At 41.0% G+C, this 15,950-nt stretch overlaps 1 non-coding gene across 1 annotated transcript; it reads right to left on the bottom strand.

The window, feature by feature from the left end:
• Positions 1–15,640: 15,640 nt before the first annotated feature.
• Positions 15,641–15,747, bottom strand: LOC141593891 (small nucleolar RNA R71). Its single transcript, XR_012521947.1, has one exon. It is a non-coding gene; the product is annotated as a small nucleolar RNA R71 (small nucleolar RNA).
• Between the last annotated feature and the right edge of the window lie 203 nt (positions 15,748–15,950).

Below are 15,950 nucleotides of genomic sequence, written 5' to 3'. Positions count from 1 at the left end.
TTGTTCAAACTACTAAGCCTAGAAGGATACCAATAAATCACCTCCAAAAGGCGTCAAGCTAGGGTACCTTTGTCCTCAATCGTTAAATGCTTTTGTCAAGAGTAGACTCCCTATGGTGTTAGAAACACCGGAGGATCGCGGAATTCCCCCTCTTGCCTAGACAAGAAGAAGGGTCGTCCCCTCTCTACCATGCACAAAAATGGATACGATGGATAAAGGGATCAATAGATATTTGAGTTTCACTTTGGGAGTTTGCTTTTGTTTTTGTTTTTCCCCCAATTTCTTGTGGTATTTGACATTTGAGAACACTTTCTTTGCCATTTCTTTTTGATTTTTGGCATTTCAATACTTGACAACTTTTTGCATTTCTTTTTGAATATTTTCAAAGTCACCCCAATTAGTAACGAGGGTGCCTTGTATTTGAAGCTTTAGGAGTTCTATTTTTGCTCCTCTTTTCATTTGATGCATTTTTGCAAACTTTCTTTCACTTTTCATTTCATTGAACTCAAATTTGAATAATTTTTGTGCCCATTCCCTTTGATGACAAAAATGTATGGTAGAATATGGATGAACGATAGAAGTATGCATGGTTTCAAGGGTCACCTTGGAATAAACGGTAGCCAAGGAGTTATCACACCACAAGGTACTCTTGACTCGGCCTTAAACCATGGGTCAAAGGATACTAGCATGACACATCCTAGGGTGTTTTACAAGCATTCTAACAAGCAAAGTCTTAAGAATAAAAAGCATCTACTAGGGCCTATATACACTTGTCAAGCTTCCCAAGTAGACGGTTTCGCAAAATTTTTCTAACCATGCAAACTACATGCCATGATGCAACTAACATTTATACATCCTAATGCAAAATGATTCTACCAACTAATATGACATATAAACTAAATGCAAGTCCTAAGTTCACATTGTTTTACCGCATCAATCAAAATAAAGCCACATAGTCATTAACATAAAGAGGAAAAAGGAGATTGGAAAGATCATACCATGCGGTCTTCAATATCCTCATGTCTCGGATGTGGCGTAGTCAATCAAAGTGAACAAGGATGAACAAACACAATATATACAAGACAATATATACAAAGGAAAATGAACTTGTTTTTGGTTTTTTTCAATTTTCAAATTTTTATGATTTTTTTTTTTGAAATTTTTCAATTTTTATGGGTTTTTGAATAGAAGTTAAGTGTTAGAATTCCCATCCCCACACTAATATGGGCATTGTCCTCAATGGCCAAAATGATGGAAATTATGCAAAGAATGATGCATGATTTCTATGCTAAATGCAATTCTACACTAAGCTATTCTACATGATGCATGTTGTTTTGTTATGACGGAGAGGATAATTTAAATTACCTCCCGTTGCGTATGCATCAACTTCCCCAAACCAAGCAAGACACTATTGCTAATGTCAAAGCATGGGGGAGTTCATGCACATGCTATGCTATGCATGAGACTAGATTGTCATTTTGGATTTTCAAAAATGGGAACAATAAAGAAGAACACCTCAATGGAACCGAGGTGTGAGTCCTTTGATGTTGCTAGGACTAAACCAACAAATGATCAAAATGAAATAAAGTACAAAGAAACAAGATGCAAAGTTCTTTTCATGAAAAATAAAGATAAAGAAGGGAGATAAGAAGACTTCACTAGAACTAAGGTGGGTGCCTCTTGCCCGCTCCACCTAGCTATGAAGTAGTCTTTTAGAAATCGGCATCATCTCCTTCAATATCGGTATCCCAAATATCCCTAGAAGCATCACTCAAGCTTGGATCCATGAATTCATCTTCTTCGCTCTCAATCTTCACCGTATCACCTCCACAAGAGTTATCACTCTCCTCTCCTTGCCTACCATGCGCACCTTCATTAGCCTTCTCCGAATTTGGAAAAAGTAACTCCATTTGAGCCCATGATGGAAAAGCTCCTTCTTCACTTATCCGTCCCTTTTGAACCATGTCGTGGTATTGGGGGTAAAGAGCATAATAGTTGTCCACCTTGGTTTCATATTGACGGTAGTGCAAGTCTTGCAAGATTCCCGTGACAAAGTCGTCACGGGGGAGGATGAAGGGATTTGGATGGTTGTAAGGTTGGTAGGGAAAGGGGTAAGGAGGCACCTTTATCTTTTCATCTTGGCTTTGTTTTTCTTGTTGTGGCGGTGGTTGGTTTTGTGGTTGAGCTTGCGGGGGTGGAGCTTGTCTTTCTTGACTATGAATGAGGTAAGAGGGAAGTGGGGACAATCTTCCTCTCCTTGGGGAAATCCGAGGTAGGTCGGCCATAGGAAGATAGATAGGATCACTCCCTTTTGTCAACCATTTGATCCTTTTATCAATTCCCTCAAGGGTTATCCAATGGTGTTGGACAACAAGGAGGTCTTCATTAATTCTTGTTCCTCCCGAGAGTGGGGTGTACTCATTCTTCTCATTGAACCTAGGATTAAAGTGCTTTGCAAGCCTTGTTATGAGTCCACCATTTACTATATGCTTCTTCCCATCATCATCTCCATTCCGAAATTTCGCCCACTTCTCTAGCAAGACTAAGGGTGCATTGAGATGATACCCTTCTTTTCCTTGGATGTTTAGGTAAGATTCCATGAACATGAGATCCATTTGATTCACAATAGCCGGGTCTCGTCGGGCGAAGAGGGTACCCGAAAGGAATCGGTAAGTGAGTCGTAGGATCGGGTTTTGGATGTGAAAAGCAAGGCACTCCTTAGTAAGAATGAAGTCTCGGCCCGTCATGGCTCTCCATAAGGGTGCAACACTATAATTCTTGGGTCTTGATGTTCGGGTAGGCGAAACATCAAGCCCGAACACATTCGCAAATTCCACAAGTGTCATTGTTCTAGAGACATTTTCCAACCTAAACTCTATGCTAATCACCTTGTTTGAAGTTGTAATCTTTAAGCAACTCAAGAACTCGAGTACAAGAGACCGGTAAGTGGGTTCAAACATACGAAAGAGAGTCGAAAGACCAAAAACCTCAAATAAAGCCTCCACTTGGTGGAAAATTCCAAGCTTTCTCAAAGTAGAATGACATAAAAATTTAGTAGGAAGGATATTCTTACTTAGAAGCCGATGGAATACGATTCTTTGCACATCATTTAGGAATTCCACATTGGAGAAATCATTGAGTCTTGAGAAGTCCACAATCTCTTCATGTTCTCTTTTAATGGTGTTGAGATGAGAAGTAGAGGAACTCCCCACCATTCTTGGTCTTCTTGTGCTTCTAAAGGAGGATCTTCTAGGAGCCATTCTTGAGTTCTTTTGATTAGAGAAAGAGTAAGGTTGTTCTTTGTTGAGTGATTGTTGAAAACCCTAGATTTTGGGGGTTTTTGGTTTTGTGGGTGAAAAGAGTGAATTGGATATGTATGGGAGTCATAAGGAGGGGGGGTTTTATAGGGTAAGTGGAAGGAGTAGTGATGTGTCATTATATGGGTGGTGGGGTGTAATTTAATTGAGAAAAGACGGGCTGGAAAACGGGCAGGGAGACGAGCGGATTCACACTCGAGACGCTCGGATCCTTCGAAAATGGGACGGGCGGATTCCGGACCAGACGCTCGGATTCTGCCACAGAGTGAAAATTCCAAAAATCTTCCTTGCCTTAAGACGTGCGTCCCGAGTTCAAGACGCTCGGATTCTTCAGGGTTGAGACGGGCGTCTTCTTAGAAAGACGGACGGATTCTCTAACAGAGAATTTTCTTGAATTGCACAGCAGAAAAAGACGGGTGTCTTTCCTATAATCCGTCCGGGTTTCCTCAGTCGGGCGTCTTCTTCCACGAGACGCTCGGATTGTTCACCAGTCCAGAAATCTTCAATTTCATAACAAAGCAGGACGTGCGTCTTTTCCCTCGGACGTCCGGATTCTTTCAGGTCGGTCGGATTCCATAGAATCCGCACGGATTCCAGCCACGAACTTTTGACTTTTTCTTCTCTCTTTCAATGCGTCCCCACACCTAAGAATTTGTTCCTTCCTTCATTCAAAGACTCATTAGTAACCCTCCCTCACTTGCGCTCATGAAAAGAATTTATGCTTATTAAACAAATGCAAGTAAATGATAAATACAAGTTAGAGGGTTAGTATATTTACAAATGGCGGTTTAGGGAGGACTCCACCAAACTCTCATTCTTGATGAGATGTCAAGGAGGAGGAGGACCGAGGTAGATGGCCTCGACCTCTCCAACGAATGCTCCTTCATAATATGGCTTCAACCTTTGACCATTCACTTTGAACTTGCTTCCATCTTCCGCCTTGAGTTCGAAATCTCCATACTTCCCAACTTCGGTTATCACATAGGGGCCCATCCATCGAGAGTTCAATTTTCCTAAAGAGTCGGTAGCGGGAATTGAATAGAAGGACTTTGTCTCCCTTGTGCAAGGCCTTTTGTCGAATTCTCTTATCATGAAGCAATTTTGTTCTTTCTTTGTAAATCTTTGCATTCTCATAAGATTGTAGTCGGAATTCCTCCAACTCTTGGATTTGGATCATCCTCTTTTGACCGCTCAATTTGAGATCAAGATTGAGTGCTCGGATTGCCCAATAAGCTTTGTATTCCAATTCGATTGGCAAATGACATGCTTTTCCATATACAAGCTTGTAGGGGGAGGCACCTATGGGGGTTTTATAGGCCGTCCTATAAGCCCAAAGAGCATCATCAAGCTTTGTGCTCCAATCTTTCCGAGTCTTGTTCACAACTTTTTCAAGAATTTGCTTGATCTCTCTATTTGAAATTTCCACTTGACCGCTTGTTTGAGGATGATATCCCAAGCCGGTTCGATGTTGAACACCATATTTGGTCAAAAGGGATGCAAGCTTCTTCTCATGGAAATGTGTTCCTCCATCACTAATGATAGCTCTAGGAACTCCAAATCTTGGAAAGATTATCTTCTTGAAAAGCTTGGTGACTGTTTTTGCATCATCATTTGGGGTGGCAATTGCCTCCACCCACTTTGAAACATAATCTACGGCCACAAGGATGTACTTGTTCCCGTTGGATGTCACAAAGGGTCCTTGGTAGTCAATTCCCCAAACATCGAAAATCTCCACCTCTAGAATGCCCCTTTGCGGCATTTCGTTTCTCCAAGATATATTCCCCGTTCTTTGACAAGCATCACAATGAATGATGAATTCTCTTGTATCTTGAAACATTGTGGGCCAATAGAAACCCGATTGGAGGATTTTTGCAACGGTTCTTCTTGCTCCATGGTGCCCACCGTAGGGTGATGAATGACATCCTTCCAAGATTCCTTGGATTTCCCATTGAGGGATGCATCTCCGGTAGAGCCCATCACTACACTCCTTGTAGAGGTTTGGATCATCCCAAAAGTACCTCTTCACTTCGAATAGGAATCTCTTCCTTTGATTGTGATTCAAGTTTGGAGGGAGCACTTTTCCAACAATATAGTTAGCATAATCGGCAAACCATGGGGTGATGTGCCTTTCGAGTTGAGTTTGAATAGCCATTAAAATATCGTCGGGGAATGAGTCATTGATCGGGGTTTCTCCATTCTCATCATGAAACCGGATCCTTGACAAATGATCCGCTACTACATTCTCGGCTCCTTTCTTATCTCTTATCTCTAAGTCAAATTCTTGAAGTAGCAAAATCCATCTTAACAACCTTGGTTTTGCCTCCTTCTTTATCAAGAGATGTCGAAGAGCGCGGTGATCCGAAAATACAATCACCTTGGATCCAAGCAAGTAGGACCGAAATTTATCCAAAGCATATACAATGGCAAGAAGTTCCTTTTCGGTCGTGTCATAATTCACTTGAGAAGGGTCGAGGGTTTTGCTTATGTAATAGATGGCATGAAGAGCTCTCCCTACCCGTTGGCCAAGTACCGCTCCAACGGCGTAGTTGCTAGCGTCGCACATAATCTCAAAAGGTAACTCCCAATTTGGGGGTTAGATGATTGGTGCCGAGATCAATGCTTCTTTGATTCTATTAAAAGCTTCAACACACTCGTCAAGAAATTGAATTGGGCATCCTTAAGCAAAAGTTGAGTGAGGGGTTTTGCTATTTTAGAAAAATCTTTTATGAAACGACGGTAAAACCCGCGTGACCGAGAAAACTTCTCACCCCTCTTACATTCACGGGAGGTGGGAGTTTCTCTATCACCTCAACTTTAGCTTTATCTACCTCGATGCCCTTTTCCGAAATCAAATGACCCAAAACAATTCCTTCATTAACCATGAAATGACACTTTTCCCAATTTAAAACAAGACTAACATCTTCACATTTTTGCAACACAAGAGAAAGATTATGCAAACATGAGTCAAAGTCCTTTCCATAAACACTAAAATCATCCATAAAAACTTCCATTATGGTCTCTAGATAATCGGAGAAGACACTCATCATGCATCTTTGGAAAGTAGCGGGGGCATTACATAATCCAAAAGGCATTCTTCTATATGCAAAAGTGCCATAAGGGCATGTGAAGGTGGTCTTATGTTGGTCATCCTGGTGTATAGGGATTTGGAAGAATCCCGAATACCCGTCAAGGTAACAAAAGAATTTGTTAGAGGCTAACCTCTCAAGCATTTGGTCAATGAATGGTAAGGGGAAGTGATCTTTCCTTGTCGCGGAGTTCAATTTTCGGTAGTCAATGCACATACGCCAACCGGTGATCATTCTTGTGGGTATTAATTCATTCTTTTCATTTGTCACTACCGTAGTACCTCCTTTCTTAGGTACCACTTGGACGGGGCTAACCCACAAAGAATCCGATATGGGATATATGATTCCCGCGTCAAGTAATTTCATGACTTCTCCTTTGACAACTTCTTGCATGTAGGGGTTCAATCTTCTTTGGGGTTGAATGGTAGGTCTATGGTCGTCCTCTAGATGAATCCTATGCATGCAAAGGTTGGGACTAATTCCCTTTAGGTCATCTAGACTATAACCTATAGCCCTCTCATGTTGTTTCAACACATTAAGCAACTTACCCAATTGGTCATCATCAAGTCTATCATTAACAATCACGGGTTTGGTCTTTGACTCATCAAGGTAAGCATATTTCAAATTTGGGGGAAGGGGTTTCAAAGTAGGAGTTTGTACCTCCCTTTCCTCCTTTGGAGTGTCATTGAGAATTTGCTCCATCTCCATTAGACATTCCATTCTCATGACATATTCTTCTTCACTTTCATTAACCTCATCATATTCAAATTCCATGATGGGTTCCTCTTGCTCTTGAGTTTGTAGAATATCTTCTAGGATAGATTGCTCATCCTCTATGGGTTGCCATGCTTCCACTAGAATATTATGCACCAACTCGGATTGTGCATGAGTGAGTTCTTTGTTAGCTAGAGCGGCCTCAAAGAGATCCACCTCCAATTCCCAATACATGCTCTTAGCCTTACTTGCTTCTAAGGCCTCTAATGCTTGCATGGGATCCTTGAAGTAAGGGATACTCAAGTGGTCCTCTACAAAACAGTCTATGAAATCCATTCTTGCAAAATATCAAACAACTAGAAAACAATTAGAACAAACCTTGAGGAGTTTTACTTCCCAAGGTGAAAAAGACACAACTAAAAATAACAAAAGAAATCTAAAATCAATTAAACACCGTCCCCGGCAACGGCGCCATTTTTGATCGGAGCCATTTAGTTCACAAATTAAGCAAATGTGGTCGTTGGTCAATGGTCGATACAAAACACAATTTATACTTCACAAACAACTCTACAAATTAGTAAAGAGGTAAGTAAAGGTCGGATCCCAAGGGACGGGTATTGAAAACGAAGATTTCTATTGCTACTAGTGGTGTCTAGGGGTGTCACAAGTTGGGTTGATGTAGAAGGTTACTAAACTAAAATAGCAATGAAAATAAACTAACAAGGTAAATGGAATAAGGGTGTAAACAATTGATTAAAAGCACTAGGGTGTCATGGGTTCATAGGGGATTCATGGGATATGATCATACAAACATGTTCTCAAATTATAAGCAAGCAATTATTGTTGTGATGGATTGAGTTGGGTTATATCTTACAATCCTAGGAAAGTTTGGGTCCCTGAGCCGAATCTCTTGGATTGTACAACACCTACAAGTCGACTTAATCTTTCCTACTTAACACATGCATGATCTAACAAGACTCGAGTTGGGTTATGTCTTACAAGTCAAGTTGAAGAGATAGTAGATGATAATAAATGCAAGGATTCATAGGCTTAGCATTTCATCAAACATAACATGTGCATGTATTAAGATCAAAACAAGCAAGCAAATAAGATATGAAAGCATATTGATTTAAGCATGAATCATCCCCATGTTGGTTTCCCCTAATCACCCATTAAACCCTAGCTAAGAGACTACTCACTCATTATCATATTGATCATGCTAGAAAGGTTGTCAATCATACTAACATAATGAAACATGATGAACAAATGAAAGTAATTAGCAATAATTAAAAAGGGATTAAGAGATTATACCTACTAATGATTCCAATAATAAAGCAAGAATAATAGAAGTACTTGAATCCTAGATTGAGAGGTTGTCAATCTCCCAATAATAACCCAAATAATCTTCAATTACCCAAAATAAAGTAAGAACAAGAGAGAGATTAAGGAACTAAAACTTGGATTAAAACTTGATTAATACTTGATTACAATATTGAAGAGAGATTTGATTGATATTAACTACTCTAACTATTGATTAGAAGAACATGCTCCTCTAATTAGACTAATGAGGTATTTATAGTGAAAATTAGGGAGGATGCATTAGGGTTAACTAAGGGCTAAACTAGTAATTACACTTTTTAAGTTGAGCAAGGAGACTCCGGTATTCAATGAGAGAAGGGCGTCTCCATTTTGTAACTTGAAGGACGAAACCATGTCAGTCTCGTGATCCGAGCGGATGGAGGTCGAGACGGACGGATGGGGCATGGACGATCCGAGCGGATCAAGGTAGAAGACGCTCGGATTGGGCACTGGGATCCGAGCGGATCCTGGGTAAGGACGCTCGGATTGAGCTGGGCGGACGGACGGATCGTGGATAATCCGTTCGGATTCTTCTACAGCGTCATTCCTTCTTCTTTTCTTCCCTTTTCTTCATAGAATCCTTGGGGATTTCCTTGGGGACTCAAGGATCCTTTCCCAACATTGATCTTCTACTTAGCTATGTACAAAGGCCTTCTAGTCTTGTCTCTCCTTGATGCTTGGTCATTGAATACGATCCATTTAGCCTCGTTTTGCCATGAAAATGCAAGATTCTTACTCCTTTCCTACCAAGGGATCAAAATCTCAAAGAATATGCAAAACAAAGATCTAAAGATAAGAAATGACCCAAATAAGCACTAAAAAGCATAGAAACAATGGTAATTCGGGGGCTAAATATGCGCCAATTATGGTCGCATCATCGGGACTAATCCCCTTGATATCGTCCAATGAATAACCCAGTGCTTTCCTGTTTTTCTTAAGTACAGCTAACAAAGAAGTCAGCTGATCATCATTAAGCTTAGCACTAACAATGACTGGATATTGCTCTGTATCGTCTAAGAAAGCATATTTAAGATGAGAAGGGAGAGGCTTACGCTCCGGTACCTTTACCTCGATGGAGCAAAGAGTGCTAATCATCTGTTCCACTTGCTTTCCCTCAGCTTCAGTAAGTTCAGGCTCATCTAAATCATCAACAAGCAAATCCATCACAGCGTCACTGTCATCTGGGTTATCTGCACACTCATAAAAAAGCATTAGAGCTTCTAGTGGGTTCTTCATAGAAGAACCCGACCAGAAGTCATAAATAGACTCGTCAATAATATCAACCGAGTAGCAAGTATCCTCTATCATTGGCCGAGCCAAAGTACTAGGCAGACTGAAAGTGATCGCATCGTCCCCTACTGCAAGAGTCAAACACCCTTGTTTGACATCAATAACGGCCCCAGATGTGCAAAGGAAGGGTCTTCCTAAAATAATTGGGGTCCGGGTGTCCTCAGCTATATCTAAAACAATGAAATCCACTGGAATAAAGAGTTTGCCTATTTTCACAGGCACGTCCTCTAAGACACCTAACGCCTTCCTAACAGATCTATCGGCCATCTGTAGGGTAATATTAGTCACTTTAAGATGACTCATGTTCAGTTTCTTGCAGACAGATAGGGGCATGACACTAACACTGGCTCCTAGGTCACAAAGAGCCTTATCAATAACCACATTGCCTATAATACAGGTAATAGAAAAGCTGCCCGGGTCTTTCATTTTAGGGGGAGCCTTGTTTAAAAGCAAGTTACTAGACTCTTCCATAAACGAAACTGTCTCAAACTCACTTAAATCTCTCTTACGCGTCACAATATCTTTCATAAACTTAGCGTAAGTAGGTATCTGAGTAACAAGTTCGGTAAAAGGGACAGTTACCTGGAAGTTCTTCACGACGTCCACAAACTTACCGTACTATTGTTCGATCTTTGCGTCCTTCAGACGACCCGGGAAAAGCACTCTGGTAGCAATGAGTGAACCCGCAACTTTTTCTTTACCTTTATCAGTGCGTGACGTCTCCACAGCAGGGGAAGACGACACGGTAGCGGAATTAGACAGTAAAATAGGATCTCCGCTGCTTATGGTACTCGATCGAGTACTTTTATCACTCGATCGAGTGATTCCTTGTTGAGAAATACTCGATCGACCACTTCCCTCACTCGATCGACCATTCCCTTTTTCTGCACTTCTCGATCGACTACTATTTTCACTCGATCGAGTGATGGGATGAATTGATTCACTCGATCGAGTAGATTTTTCACTCGATCGAGTGTCTGGAACACATGCAACAACAATTTCGTCCAGAAACTCGTCTATATCATCCTCCGGGGTATCTTCAGCTATCAAAACCCCGTCTACTAGTGCTTTTGGCCCTTCATGAGTGAGGCCAACTTGGAGATTCATTGCATTGGCTGAATTGCATGTCGGTAGAAGCTTGGCTTGGTCTTTCGCGAGTGTTAACTACGCGACTTGTTCTCTCAACTCTGTTATGACATTTTCTTTCCTATTGCACTTCTCCTCAAATTGTTGTGTTATGCTAAACATAAAAGATTTCAGTTCGGCGATTTCTTGACTCGCAGGAGGGGGAACGGGTTGCGGCACTGGCGTATAAATAGTGGGAGCATTCCTTATTTCTTCGTACAGCTGAGAAAAAGGAACTCCTTGCTTGTATTTCTGATAAGCAAGGACACGTTCTGTACTCGCCAGGCATCCAATAGGGTCATGCCCTTCCATACCACATCTACCACATAGCTCAACATACTCAGTAATCGAACAAACTTGATCACTCTCCCCTGAAACTTCTGCAATCTCCACATTACCTAGACTTTTGCTAGGACCTTCCACTGCAGCAGCTGCTGACTCAATAACTTGCTCACTGCCTCGGGGATTTCCATATTCAGAGACATGAATAGCCATCTCTTCAATGAGACGCCACCCTTGATCATCTTCAACATTCTTCGTGAATCTCCCTTTAGCTACGCTGTCAAGAATAGCTCTCTCGCTCCGATATAACCCATTGTAGAATTGGGTACAAAGGAACCATTTCTTGAACCCGTGATGAGGCACATAACGGACAAGCTTCTTGAACCTTGTCCAAGCCCCATTCAAATCTTCAGTAGGTAGCTGCTCAAAAGAACTAATCTGAGCCCTCAAGTTATTTGTGCGCTGCGGCGGAAAATATCGCCTGTAAAGGCCAAAGCAAGGGAATTCCGTCGGTTACACCGTGCCTCCCTATCAAGATCTCTCAACCACTCCCGGCATCATCGCTAAATAAAAGGGAAAGAGGGCTCCCATCACTTTGTCCCGTGTCACCCCAAAGAAAGAGGAATGGTAGAGCAATACTCCGTAAAAAGCTCTATATGCCCGCATGGATCTTCTTCAGTACCCCCTAAAGAGATTTCTCTCTACCAACAGATGTAAGATGGGTGGATTCCAAAGTTTCCTTATCGCAATGGGTAGTAGGAAACCCTTTGGAAGTGACTCCACCGTAGGCTCAGAATGGCTGGCTAACTTAGGCATTCTGGCAAATAGATTTCACAAAGCAACTTCTAACCTGCAAAGCTAATCAAAAACTTTGAAAAAAAAATGAGATCAGTCTCAAGGAATAAATTCCTTGAGACGAGAAACAAACTTAAATAAAGCAACAAAATTGCGCCACCTCCCCAAGAACGGCGCCAAAATTTGACAGTAAGCGTCGATACCTATCAAAAATACCAACTGGCTCTAACTAATATAGCTAGGGAAGTCGGGTCGAATCCACATGGAGATGGGAAAATGTTAGCTTAGTCTAAGTCCGTCTCGGTAACCAATTTAGGGGGTTTTAAATGATTGATTCTAAACTAATGATAAAGATAAGGAAGAGAAAATAAGAGAATAAAGATAAATCAAGTGGAGAAAACAGCTAAGACAGACGGTTCACCATAATCATTCAGTCAAGTAATCTAGGTCTCAGGTCAATGCAGATACGGTCTGAGGAGCAGTGAATATCTCCTTTCGGTCTCAATTCGCCCTAAAGCACAAATAGCTTAGCTTTCGCCCTAACTACAATGCTCTATTGTTCGCTACTAGTCTCGCCTATTCCAACCTTTCGGTCCAGGTCAAGGGTCACTAAGATATAAATGCCTAAATGCGTCGACTCAAATAGACAGACATACGATTAATTGCGCAGATTAACAACAAAGATTATACCAGCATTAACCAAATAAAACGATTACCATTCCCTCATAATTATGGATCCCCTTTAGTCTTAGCAGAAGGGAATTAGCTACTCATCATTATTGAATCAGCAACAATAACAACAAATAGATAATCAAAACTAAACATGATAATAGAACTGATGAAGGATTGAATAAAGGAACAATAATAACAATAAAGGGAAAAAGGAATTAGAGCAATAATTGTGATTAAGGGATGAAGGAAGAATAAAATACCAATCGTAAATCCAGATTCGAGTAGCAAAGTGTAAAGGAAGAACAAATTTAAGAACAGTAGTCGGAAGTACAGTGAAGGTGAACGAGATAGAGAGTACGTAGTTCCTCTCTCAGTCATATACGAAAAAAATCCCTCCTAAACCTAATCTATGGACTAAGTACAAAAGCCCATAAGATAATTAGGCGGAAAATAAACTAAAGCAGCACAAAATACTCGATTGAGTGGAAATAAACCACTCGATCGAGCAAACTAACGCCAAATCACTCGATCGAGCAAACTAACGCCAAATCACTCGATCGAGTAGAAATAAACCACTCTATCGAGCACTTCTTGCTTTGTCTCCTCTTGTGTATACTCGAAATGGTCGATCGAGCATCCTTAGGCATATAAAGCATTCGATCGAGTAGAAAACCACTCGATCGAGCTGTTTAGGCACGCTAGACATTGAAACACCTTCCGAAACCAGCTCACGCGTCTCCAAAATGTCAGATTCCAAGCTCCGGCTCCTTATTCTCCATAAATGCATGCAATTGGGGCAAATTAGGCTCGATTTAGCTCCTCTCTGGTTTATTCCTGCAAATTACATAAAATGAACCAAAGTAGAATATTCGGGGGTATTTGTAGCTAGATGCTACATAAATAGTACAGAAATGCGTGTAAAAATGAGGGAGAAACCTTATATAAAATACACGCATCAATATGCCATGAGAATGGAATGTCTAATGGAAATGGAGCAAGTCCTTAATGAATCTTCAATGGAAGAAAGTGAGGTACAAGTTCCAACTCTAAAACCCCTTCCCCCAAATTTGAAATATGCTTAACTTGATAAATCTAAAACTAAACCCGTGATTGTTAATGACAAACTTGATGAGAACCAACTGAAAAGTTTGCTTGATGTGTTAAAACAACATGAAAAGGCTATAGGTTATAGTCTAGATGATCTTAAGGGGATAAGTCCCGATTTTTGCATGCATAGAATTCATCTAGAAGAAGACCATAGACCTACCATCCAATCTCAAAGGAGATTAAACCCCCACATGCAAGAAGCTGTAAAAGCGGAGGTTATGAAATTACTTGATGCGGGAATCATATATCCTATATCGGATTCCTTGTGGGTTAGCCCCGTTCAAGTGTTACCTAAGAAAGGAGGTACCACGGTGGTAACAAATGATAAGAATAAGCTAATAACCACAAGGAAGATCACCGGTTGGCGTATGTGTATTGACTATCGAAAATTGAATTCCGCAACAAGAAAGGATCATTTCCCCTACCATTCATTGACCAAATTCTTGCGAGGTTAGCCTCTAACAAATTCTTTTGCTACCTTGACGGGTATTCAGGATTCTTCCAAATCCCAATACACCCGGATGACCAACATAAGACCACCTTCACATGCCCTTATGGCACTTTTGTATATAGGAGAATGCCTTTTGGCTTTGTAATGCCCCCGCTACCTTCCAAAGATGCATGATGAGTGTCTTCTCTGATTATCTAGAAACCATAATGGAAGTTTTTATGGATGATTTTAGCGTTTATGGGAAGGACTTTGACTCTTGCTTGCATAACCTTTCTCTTGTATTATAAAAATGTGAAGATGTTAGTCTCGTTTTGAATTAGGAAAAATGTCACTTTATGGTCAATGAAGGTATTGTTTTGGGCCATTTAATCTCGGAAAAGGGCATTGAAGTCGATAAGGCTATGGTTGAGATGATAGAGAAACTCCCACCTCCCGTGAATGTTAGAGACGTGAGAAGTTTTCTCGGTCACGCGGGTTTCTATCGCGGCTTTATAAAAGATTTCTCAAAAATCGCGAAACCCCTCACTCAACTCTTACTTAAAGATGCCCAATTTCACTTCACTAATGAGTGTGTTGAAGCCTTTAATAGAATTAAGGAAGCACTAATCTCGGCACCGATCATCCAACCACCAAATTGGGAACTACCATTTGAGATCATGTGCGATGCAAGTAACTACGCCGTTGGAGCGGTTCTTGGCCAACGGGTAGGAAGGGCTTTGCATGCTATCTATTATATAAGTAAGATTGTTGACTCCTCCCAAGTGAATTATGATACTACCGAGAAGGAACTCCTTGCCATTGTCTATGCCTTAGACAAATTCCGTTCCTATTTGCTTGGATCAAAAGTGATTGTTTTATCGGATCACCGTGCTCTTCGACATCTCTTGATAAAGAAGGAGGCAAAACCAAGATTGTTGAGATGAATTTTGCTACTCCAAGAATTTGACTTAGAAATAAGATATAATAAGGTGGCCGAGAATGTGGCAGCGGATCACTTGTCGAGAATCCGATTTCATAATGAAGAAGGAGAGGATAACCCAACACAAAACCAACCACAAAATCAACCCACAATGCCTAAATTTTCATCACATTCCGTACCAACCGAGGAGAACCTACCAAATGGTATTGCTACCCCACAACATCTAACCGGTAATTTCATTGCAAAATCCGCATTTATACAACTAGTTGAGAGAAGTCAATCTGGGGGGATGCCTAGTGAAGACCCTCATTGTCATATGAAGACTTTTTGTGACTATTGTAATGCGATTTCTCAAACCAGAGTTACTCAAGACCAAATTCGATGGGTCTTATTTCCTTTTTCTTTGATTGGTTCCGCGAAACAATGGTTGAAGAGCCTAGATAAGGCTACTCTTGGTATTGACTCTTGGAAGAAATTGGCACTTGCTTTCTACAAGAAATTCTATCCTCCGGAGAAGCCTAACATGTTGAGAGCCCAAATCACCGGGTTCAAACAAAGGGACGAGGAATCTTTGTATGAAGCATGGGAGAGATTCAAGGATACTTGTCGATCTTGTCCACACCATGGACTTAACGAGTGGTTCCTTGTACAATAATTTTAGAATGGTCTATATGAAGACTCCCGAAACATTCTTAACATGGAACAAGATTAAAGAAATGGCGGTCCATAACTCACAATATAGTAGACCCCGGAAGGCTACTAGAGGAGGAAAGCATGAGGTGGACTCTATTACTCAATTGGGTGCTCAACTTAGTGCTCACATCGACACCATT

The sequence above is a fragment of the Silene latifolia genome, chromosome 7 (genome assembly GCF_048544455.1).
Source record: "Silene latifolia isolate original U9 population chromosome 7, ASM4854445v1, whole genome shotgun sequence".
Taxonomy (NCBI): Eukaryota; Viridiplantae; Streptophyta; class Magnoliopsida; order Caryophyllales; family Caryophyllaceae; genus Silene; species Silene latifolia.
Note: the sequence above shows the minus strand (reverse complement) of the source record. Positions and strands in the feature narration are given on the sequence as shown.